Source organism: Callospermophilus lateralis, chromosome 6 (assembly GCF_048772815.1).
Source record: "Callospermophilus lateralis isolate mCalLat2 chromosome 6, mCalLat2.hap1, whole genome shotgun sequence".
NCBI lineage: Eukaryota > Metazoa > Chordata > Mammalia > Rodentia > Sciuridae > Callospermophilus > Callospermophilus lateralis.
This window is the reverse complement of record NC_135310.1, coordinates 91157523-91166810: the sequence shown is the minus strand read 5'-3', so window position 1 is coordinate 91166810 and position 9288 is coordinate 91157523. Positions and strand designations below refer to the sequence as shown.

General features: G+C 38.7%; 1 pseudogene; it reads left to right on the top strand.

The window, feature by feature from the left end:
- The first annotated feature begins 3687 nt into the window (after nucleotides 1-3687).
- On the top strand, nucleotides 3688-4518 carry LOC143401934 (microtubule-associated protein RP/EB family member 1 pseudogene; annotated as a pseudogene).
- The last annotated feature ends 4770 nt before the right edge of the window (nucleotides 4519-9288 follow it).

Below are 9288 nucleotides of genomic sequence, written 5' to 3'. Positions count from 1 at the left end.
TTTAGCAGTTTGCTTGTAGCATTTAATTTTATATATGAAAAAAAATCTGCTGATGTGAAACACTGCTCTGGCATAATTCACTTTACAATTACCCAGGAGCTCTTCATAGCCCAAGCTAGTCTAAGGAATAAGTTACCCAAGGAATTAATTACCATCCAGTTTATTACTTTTCATATCATCTAAGCTGCTGAAGAAACTGGTTACCTGGAAAATTATGTATTTTTGGAATACTTGTCAAATTTAATTTGGTTGATTTGTAAGGCAGAATTAACAACCATTTTCCTATTTCTTGTGCCTAAAGAGTCACAGGTGTATCTTCTACAGGACAGTTGATTGTAATATGTTGGAGTAATCCTACTCTCTACAGCTGTGCAGTCAAGGCTACTAGAATTTAACATCTCAAAGGGTATAGATGCAAAATTCTCTAATGAATTTAGCAGCTGTCAATAGCTAATTGCCTGGTAGCATACCTGGTTTTCCAACATGAGTGCAATTGACTTGAGATTTGAACTGCTATTGGATGTATTACAGCAAGGGTACACTCATTTTAAAAGCAAGGCTCATATTAATGTAAAATCAAAGTCTCTTCCATTTGCTTTACTCATCAATTTGGTAGGACGGTATTTAGCTGTCCCCCCACCAACAAAGTGATCTCAGGAATTTCAATTATGTTTTATGTATATCAATATACAGGATGGCTTAGTAGTAGTACACTTGTCTAGCATTCATTAAGCCCTGGGTTCAAATCAGCGCAAAAAAAAAAAAAAAAATTCAAAACCAGAAAGTATTGATATCCAAATTCATTTTGGGGTTTTTCATTAATTAGATTTACTTAAGCAAATAGCAAATAAAAATATAGGTTGCCCAATAAATGTTTATTTATATAAACAATGAATTATATTTATGAATGAATAAACATTGTCAGTAAATATTTAATATACATATGTCTGCAGCAATATTCAGGACACAACTTATACTGTTTATCTGATATCCAAATTAAATTGGATGTCTTGTATTTTGTCTGACAATCAACTCTAGAGATAAAGCTTCTGAAGCTTACAAAGGGGAGGAGCCTTTGTACACTATTTCAGTTACTTCTATTCTTTCTGAACAGAAAACTGCAGAATTCTGCAATATTTCAAGGGGATAGTTGTTAAGAGAGAGCAGGGTAAATACGTTGCTCCAAAGTCAATCCCAAGAACAAATTTTTACCTAAAAAGCTAAATCATCAGAGAATATTAGTTAATTTTACAAATAGATTCACTTGGAAAGACAATTAAATTCATAGTTGGGGAACTTGGCACCTTGCACAAAGTGAGTCACTAACTTTCCTCTGTGACTTGGGGCAACCTCAATCTTGCTGAAGAAATCAGAGTAATCTTTACTAAAGAATCACTTCTCAAACTTTAAAAGCATGCAGATCACCTTGGGATCTTGTTAAAATGCAGATTCTGGCTTAGTAGAAATGAATTCTGAATTTCAAACAAACTCCCAGGTGATTCTAATGCTGCTGGTCCATAAACCACTCTCTGAGAAGCAAGGGACTAGTGTAAAACAATCTACATAAGAGATTCTGTGCAAGGTTTAATACTAAGAAAATCTGCAGGATGTCAAGGACTCAAATCTCAGAAGAGCTTTCAGAATCAAGGTAAATGAATTATACTTAAAGCTGGAAATACAGCCAAAACTTGATTAAATAGAGATTGAGATGTACAGGAGCCATCCCTAATTGTATCTGGTCCTCACCTGAGATAAATAAAACAAATAATGGACAATTGGATCTGAAAATTGAAGTTTATGGAAAATGACTTGAAAGAAAAGAAGTCCACCCACCTCAGACTCTGAATTTCAGGCTCTTATCTTGAGGCCCCCATGCTTTATTGGTCCAGGAAACTATTTGGCAGGAGATCAAGAACTTCTTGACACTTTATACAAAACTGGGTGCCAATAACACAGAACTGTTATTTAAAATATTTCAATTCAATGGAAATATGTGCCTGACCAGTCTAATCAGCTGCCAGCTGTTATGCAATCATGATGTGTCCCAGCTGAATACTGGGAGCCTGCTGTTTCCAGATCTTCTTTGACTTTCATCAGACTTTCAAAGGAGTCCCGATACACCCAAGTCCGAAACTACAGCTGTCAATAGATCATATCAGACAATGGAAAGCAATGCACTTCCATAACTGCACATATTATGGAATGAATGATTGTAACTTTACATGCTTGTTAGTATTTTTTTTTCAAAATTGCTTTCACTCTGTTAAATTATGGGGTTTTTAACAGAGGATTGACAAAAAGAGTCTCATGAAATCAATTGTTACGTTTGCCTAAAAACCATACCTCCTATATCTCATTGTCTGGCCTTCCTCAATTCATGAATTCACTGTAGATCAATTAACTAAAAGTCAATTCAAAGACTATATAATTTGCAAGTTTACTTGTTTTTATTTTAACTCTTTAATTCCATTTGAACATTTGCATAAATTTTATTATTAATATTGATATTAGGTATGGGGGATTGAACCCAGGGGTACTATAACATTTAGCTATCTTTCCAGTTCTTTTTATTATTATTATTTTGAATTTTGAGACAGGGTGTTGCTAAGTGGCTGAGGCTGGCCTCAAACTTGTGATCCTCCTGCCTCAGCCTACCAAATCGCTGTGATTACAGGCATGCACCACTGTACACAGCTTATAAAATTATTTTAAAGATTGTAAAAGTCAGGCGAACGTCGGAGGAAAAGACCACCAAGAGACTGTCTCATGCAACAGGAAAGGGTTTATTGGGGGTCCAGCATGCTGGGGCTCCAAGCCTACCTTGAAGAGGTAAAGAGTAAAGAGCCCCGAGAACAGCTTGAGCAGAGCTTATATACATACTTTGAAAAGGGCAGGGACTTCACATACAGCATAACAAATCACCTCATGCCGAGGGAAAATCAAACAACAACTCTAAAACATGATTAGCACATTCACTGGCGGGAACAAGTTAGGTAGGGGTGATTGGTCAGTACAAAAGGGGTATTCCTTTGAACTGATTGGTTTAAGCCAAGAGGGGTGTACATGCTGAACTACATGGTTTCCCAATATGTTATCAACCACCATAAACTACTGGGAGGGTCATCTGGCATCCCAGGTATTTCCCTGACTCATGCTGATTGGTGGCTGCTAGGGGGCTGCTATGGGTCCCCATCTAGCCTGACTGAGTCTGGGACACCTGGTGCAACAGATCTCTCTGTTATTTGTAAATAAATAACTTAGCAGGGTGGGAATGTGCCTAGGAGTGCTCTGTGGGTTTTTCCAAGGACAAAGGTCATGTCCCTTCCTTGGACAGGCTTTGCTCTGAGGTAGAGGCTGGTTTTTCAAGATGAGTTTGGTTGTCTCCAATTTAGCTTTCACTCTTGTGGAAGGCTTGAGTATCAGAAAGAAGGAATACTCAAGCTCAGCGAGTCAAAGACTGAGACTCAAGGAGATGGAAGAATATAGAGTGTAAAAAGAACATTAAAAAAAAGTATATGGGGAAAGTTGCATGACATTGGTTTGGGCAATGAGTTTTTGGACATGACCCCAAAATATAGGCAACAAAAGTAAAGTCAGACAAATGAGAGTGCATCACTTAAAAAAGTTCTTCTGCAGGCGGGCAGGGGTCAGGAGGTTGAAGATCATGGAGCCAGGCGTGGACAGTGGATGTGGTTCCACCGAGAGCCAAAGATAGCCGTGAATGGACACCCAATGTCAGTCACCAGTGATAACCTAAGTCGACATGACATGTTGGCCTGGATCAATGAGTCTCTGGAGTTGAATTTGACAAAGATTGAACCCTTGTGCTCAGAAGCTGCTTATTGTCAATTTATGGATATGCTATTCCTGGGCTCTGTTGCCTTGAAGAAAGTGAAATTTCAAGCTAAGCTAAAACATGAATATATCCAGAACTTCAAAATACTATATGCAGGTTCTAAGAGGATGGGACCTGACAGAATAATTCCCGTGGATAAATTAGTAAAAGGAAAATTTCAAGATAATTTTGAGTTTGTGCAGTGGTTCAAGAAGTTTTTTGAGGTAGACTATGATGGAAAAGACTATGACCCTGTAGCTGCCAGACAAGGTCAAGGAACTGCAGTTGCTCCCGTCCTTGTTGCTCCAGCTCTGAATAAACTGAAGAAACCTCTCAGCTTAAGCAGTGCAGCTCCACAGAGACCCATTTCAATATAAACAACTACTGTGACTCCTATGGCTGGCCCAGGGGTGGTTCGAAAGAATCCTGGTGTGGGCATTGGGCATGATGAAGCAGCAGAATGGATATAGCAGGTCAACGTATTGAAACTTGGAGAAGGAGAGAGATTTCTACTTGGAAAGCTAAGTAACATTGAATTGATTTGCCAGGAGAATGAGGGGGAGAACGACCCTGTATTGCAGAGGATTGTAGACATTGTCTAAAGCTTTGTGATACCTGATGAAGGGGGTCCCGGGAGGAACAAGAAGACCATTAACAGCCTGGATCAGCAGAGCAACATATAAATTCTTCACTCTAAATCATGTGGTTAACTATAAAATACAGTTATTTTTAGAGGATTCACTGATTTCTTTTCATAAGCAAAAAGTACCTCTTTTTAAAAGTGTACTTTGCAATGTTTTGCTCCTTTCCCAATAAGTTCAAGTTAGGAGCTTTTACCTTGTAGCAGAGCAGTATTATTTCTACTTCCTTCACCTGGGGAACAAAGAGGCTCACCATGGGGCTTACCCTGTGGATACTGGTCACATGGATTGCTGAAGAAGGTATTTTTATGTAATACACTGAGGTGGTGGCTTCAGTAAAGACTGAATTGAGTTTTAAGCTAATGTGAAGTCTTGGCAGAGAACATTTTAATAAATAAATGCCTTAAGAGTATTTAAAATATGTTTCCATATTTCAAAATATAAAATGTAACATGACAGTAGATTTTATGTGTCTGGCGTTGTATCTGGGAAGGAAGGTCCAGACCTCAGAAACCTTTGGAACCTGCTGTCACAGGCCTTACAGGATTGCCTGAATCCCTACAGGCCTAGGCTTTAATCCCAAAAGGAAAGTTTAAGAAATTGCTCTGTAAAGCCATTTGGTATCATTGACCAATTGCATCCCTGCTAAAAGCAAACAGCTTGATGCCTGGATGAATAGAAGGTAGTTCAGCCCTGAGATGTTTGAGGTGAAGAGTGCTTCATTGAGTATTTCTCTGATGGTTTTTCCATTTATTCCTGAAATTTTTATTTATTGAGGAAAATAGGTGTGTCCAGTTTTTTAAACTAATAACTACTTTTGGAGAATTGCCCACACTTCTGGGATTTGGATGAGGGTTCTGTCCTGTTTTACTTCTTAAGTTTACATTTAACATATTTCTCTTCTCTGTTGCCCTTGCCCTGTGGGGACTCCTCTTTGGCTCCATTAGTTTGCTGTGCAGCATTGGAAGTACAGCAGGCAGATGATCATGCTGCAAGCTCTTGGTGGACCTCTAGCAAAGGGAGTGATCAGTGAAGGCCACAGTTATCTTGGGATCTACAAGGCAGGGGGTGTTTTCCATATCTGCTATCCCTGGCTCTCCACTGTTATCAGAGTACTTTGCCAGTGCACTAATCTCTTTGGAGATAAAATTTACTAGTGTGTTACTAAATGTTAATTTCTTTTGCAGAAAAATGCAGCACCGTATCTGAATTAATATTTAAAATATTTCTTTCCTTAACTCCTTTATTTGCATTGCCTATGGCCTATTCAGTCCCTTGTTTGGCAGAATTTTGCAAAATATATGTTACCCACAACTGAGATTGTTCAACCCCTGGTGTGTTCGTATTGATTTGTTTATGGTGGTAGCTTGTCCTAATGTGTGTAGAAAACAGGTATTTTATGATAAAATTGCTGTGTTGTGCATGCTATGTGTGGAATTCAGGGGAAAACCCAGATTCATTGATTAACAATACCAAAAAATGCAAGTAACTAGCCATTGTTCAAATGACATTGGTGCTATTTCTCTTTTGTGGCCTTTTAGGCTTTTGTTGCCCTAAAATTCCATTTTGTCTGAAACCCATTTTCCAACTGGTCTTTCTTGACAGAGTTTGTTCCTACTTTTAAACAGTTTCTAAATAAAATTCTATATTTAAAAAAAATGTTCTTCTGCTCAGCAAATGAGACAAACAACAAAATGAAGAGACAACCTATCAAATAGGAGAAATTATTTGCAAACCATACTTTTGATAAGAGATTAATATGAAAAACAATAAGGAATGCAAGCAATTCAATAGCAAGAAAATAATTGATGATTGAAAATTGGCAAATAATTTGAATAGACATTTCCCTTGAGACATGCAAATGGCCAGTGAATTTTTTTTAAATAGTCAACACCACTAATCATGAAGAAAATGAAAATTAAAACTGCAAGTCACCTCACACCTGTTAGAATGGCTATAAAAACATGAACAACAATAGGTTTAGAATAGATGTGGAGAAGAGGGAATTCTTGTACATTGTTGGTGGCAATATAAATTACTATAACCATTATGGAAAACAGAATGGGTTTTCCTTTAAAAATTAAAAATAGGACTACCATATGATAACAGCAATTCTGCTACTGGGTATAAATCCAAAGGAAATGAAATCAGTGTGTTGGAGAGATACCTTCAATTTTTTCAGCATTATTCACAATAGCCATGATTTGGAATCAACCTAAGTATCCATTGAAAGATGAATAAAGAAAATGTGTGTGTGTGTGTGTGTGTGTGTGTGTGTGTGTGTGTAACTCAGCCTCTTAGAAAAAAAAAGGAAATCCTGTTGTTTGTGACCAGATGGATAAAAGTAGAGAACAAAATACTAAATGAAGTAAACCAGACATAGAAAGATATATACTACATGATCTCATGTAGAATCTAAAGAAATTGAAAAAGAAACAAAATGGCAAGGAGGTACTGGGGACCTGTTATTCAAAAGAATGCAGAACTTCATTTAGATAGTTCATATTAGTTCAAGGAGATCTCCTGTACAGCATGATAACTTTAGCTGAAAACAATGCATTATATTCCTGAAAGCTACAGTAAGAGGATATTTTAAGTATTCTCACCACAAATAAATATATGAGGTGATACATATGATAAAGGTGGAAAGAAGAAAGCCAATTGGTCAGGTGCCTTTATTTTAGAAATGATATGGCAGTAAGTGTTATGCTCGAATTCAGGACCCCCTAAGACCACCAGAGACCCAAGATCGATGTAAGCAGCAAAGAGGTGTTTATTGTGAGCTAGCTCGGTCCTCCACACACACACACAGCAACTGGTGACACTGAGAAGCACCAAACCCAGGGTTTGCAGCATTTTTATACATTTTTTTGGAGAGGGCAGGGACTTCACAGACATCATAGCCTCTTTTAGCAAATCATCACACACCACGGGAAGATCAAATAACAACTCTAAAACATGATTAGCACATTCACTGACAGGAACAAGTTGTCTAGGGGTGATTGATCAGTACAAAGGGGGTATTCATTTGAACTGATTGGTTAAAGCCAAGAGGGGTATACGTGCTGAACTACATGGTTTTCCAACACCATAAACTACTGGGAGGGTCATCTGGCATCCCAGGTATTTCCCTGTCTCATGCTGATTGGTGGCTGCTAGGGGGCTGCTATGGGTCCCCACCTAGCCTGACTGAGTCAGGGACACCTGGAACAGCAGATCTCTCCTGTAGATAAACAACTTAGCAGGGTGGGAATGTGCCTAGGAGTGCTCTGTGGGTTTTTCCAAGGACAAAGGTCATGTCCCTTTCTTGGACAGGCTTTGCTCTGAGATAGAGGCTGGTTTTTCATAAGCTCTTTGGATTTTCTTTTTATTCATATAGTTAGACATGGTACTAAAGAATCTGGTAACCTAGAAATGTTAAAAGGCATAGATCCCCTATCTGCAAAAGAAGCCTGCTCTCTTTAGTTCAAGAATAAGAAAAGGGGGAGCTTAAGAGAAGAGAAATCCTTCAGACAAATCTACTCTATTCCAGAAAGTTATCACAGTAATAGAACATGATACTACCTCTACCCAACCTGAAAAAAACTAATGAGAACCTGCATTTCTACCCTCTCAACACTCTCACTAAGGTTTTTTTTAGAGAAGGACAAGTAGGCAGCCAAGACTTTTATACACACACGTCATCTGAATATTACGCATCCATGATTGAAAGGTTAAAGAAATTGAAATGTAAAGGATAAGATTTGTTTCAAGTTCTGTAAAGTTTTTAAGTTCTGTTAAGTTGTATTTGGAACCTGAAATTCATGTGGAAGTTCAAAACAACTCCCGGAAAAGCCACTGAAATGTATGTTGAAATCTCCCATGACCATCTGGTTGCTCTGTAAAAACAACCCCCCTCCCAGAAACCGTGCAGTCCATACCTCAGGGCTCAGAAACCGTGCAGTCCTGCACGTACACACCTCAGGGCTTAAGCCAATCAGTTCGAATGTATACCCTTCCTTGTGCTGACCAATCACCCCTACCCGACTTGTTCCCACCAGTGAATGTACTAATCATGGTTAAGAGTTGTTGTTTGATTTTCCCGCGGCGTGTGGTGATTTGTTATGCTGTATGTGAAGTCCCTGCCCTTTCCAAAAAAATGTATATAAACTCTGCTCAAGCTGTTCTTGGGGCTCTCTGCTCTTCCGAAGTGAGCTCTGAGCCCCAGCATGCTGGACCTCCAATAAACCCTTTGCTGTTGCATGAGACAGTCTCTTGGTGGTCTTTTCCTCTGATGTTCGCCCAACCTTTACATGATGTCTGTGGAGCTCACATGGCAACCTGGACTTCTGCTCCCACCCAGCCCTCCCTGCTGGGGTGGTGTCATAGGATGCCTGCTAGGGGATCAGGATTTACAATATTGTTCACTGATAACAGCACAACCAATCCCAACACAGTGTCAGTGGAACACTCAGGAAACTGGACTGATCATCTGTCCAACAGTAATGAGCAAGTCCTCTTCAAGTGGCAATGAAGACTGAGTGGGATATTTGGTCTTGTAATTCCATTTACTGATACTCCCCACTATCCTACTTTCTTCCTCTTAGAAATTCCCTACTTACACTGCCAGAGTAGTCTTAGAGAAAGATTGGGAGTCTCATAACTTAATATGAAAAGGCCCAGATTTCAATTAAAGATTCTCATCACAATAACCAGGAAAATCTCAAGCTGAATGAAAAATGACATTCAATTGATGCCAACACCAAGATGACAGAGATGTAGAATTACCTGATAAAGACTTTAAACAGCCATGCTAAAAAAAATGCTTCAGCA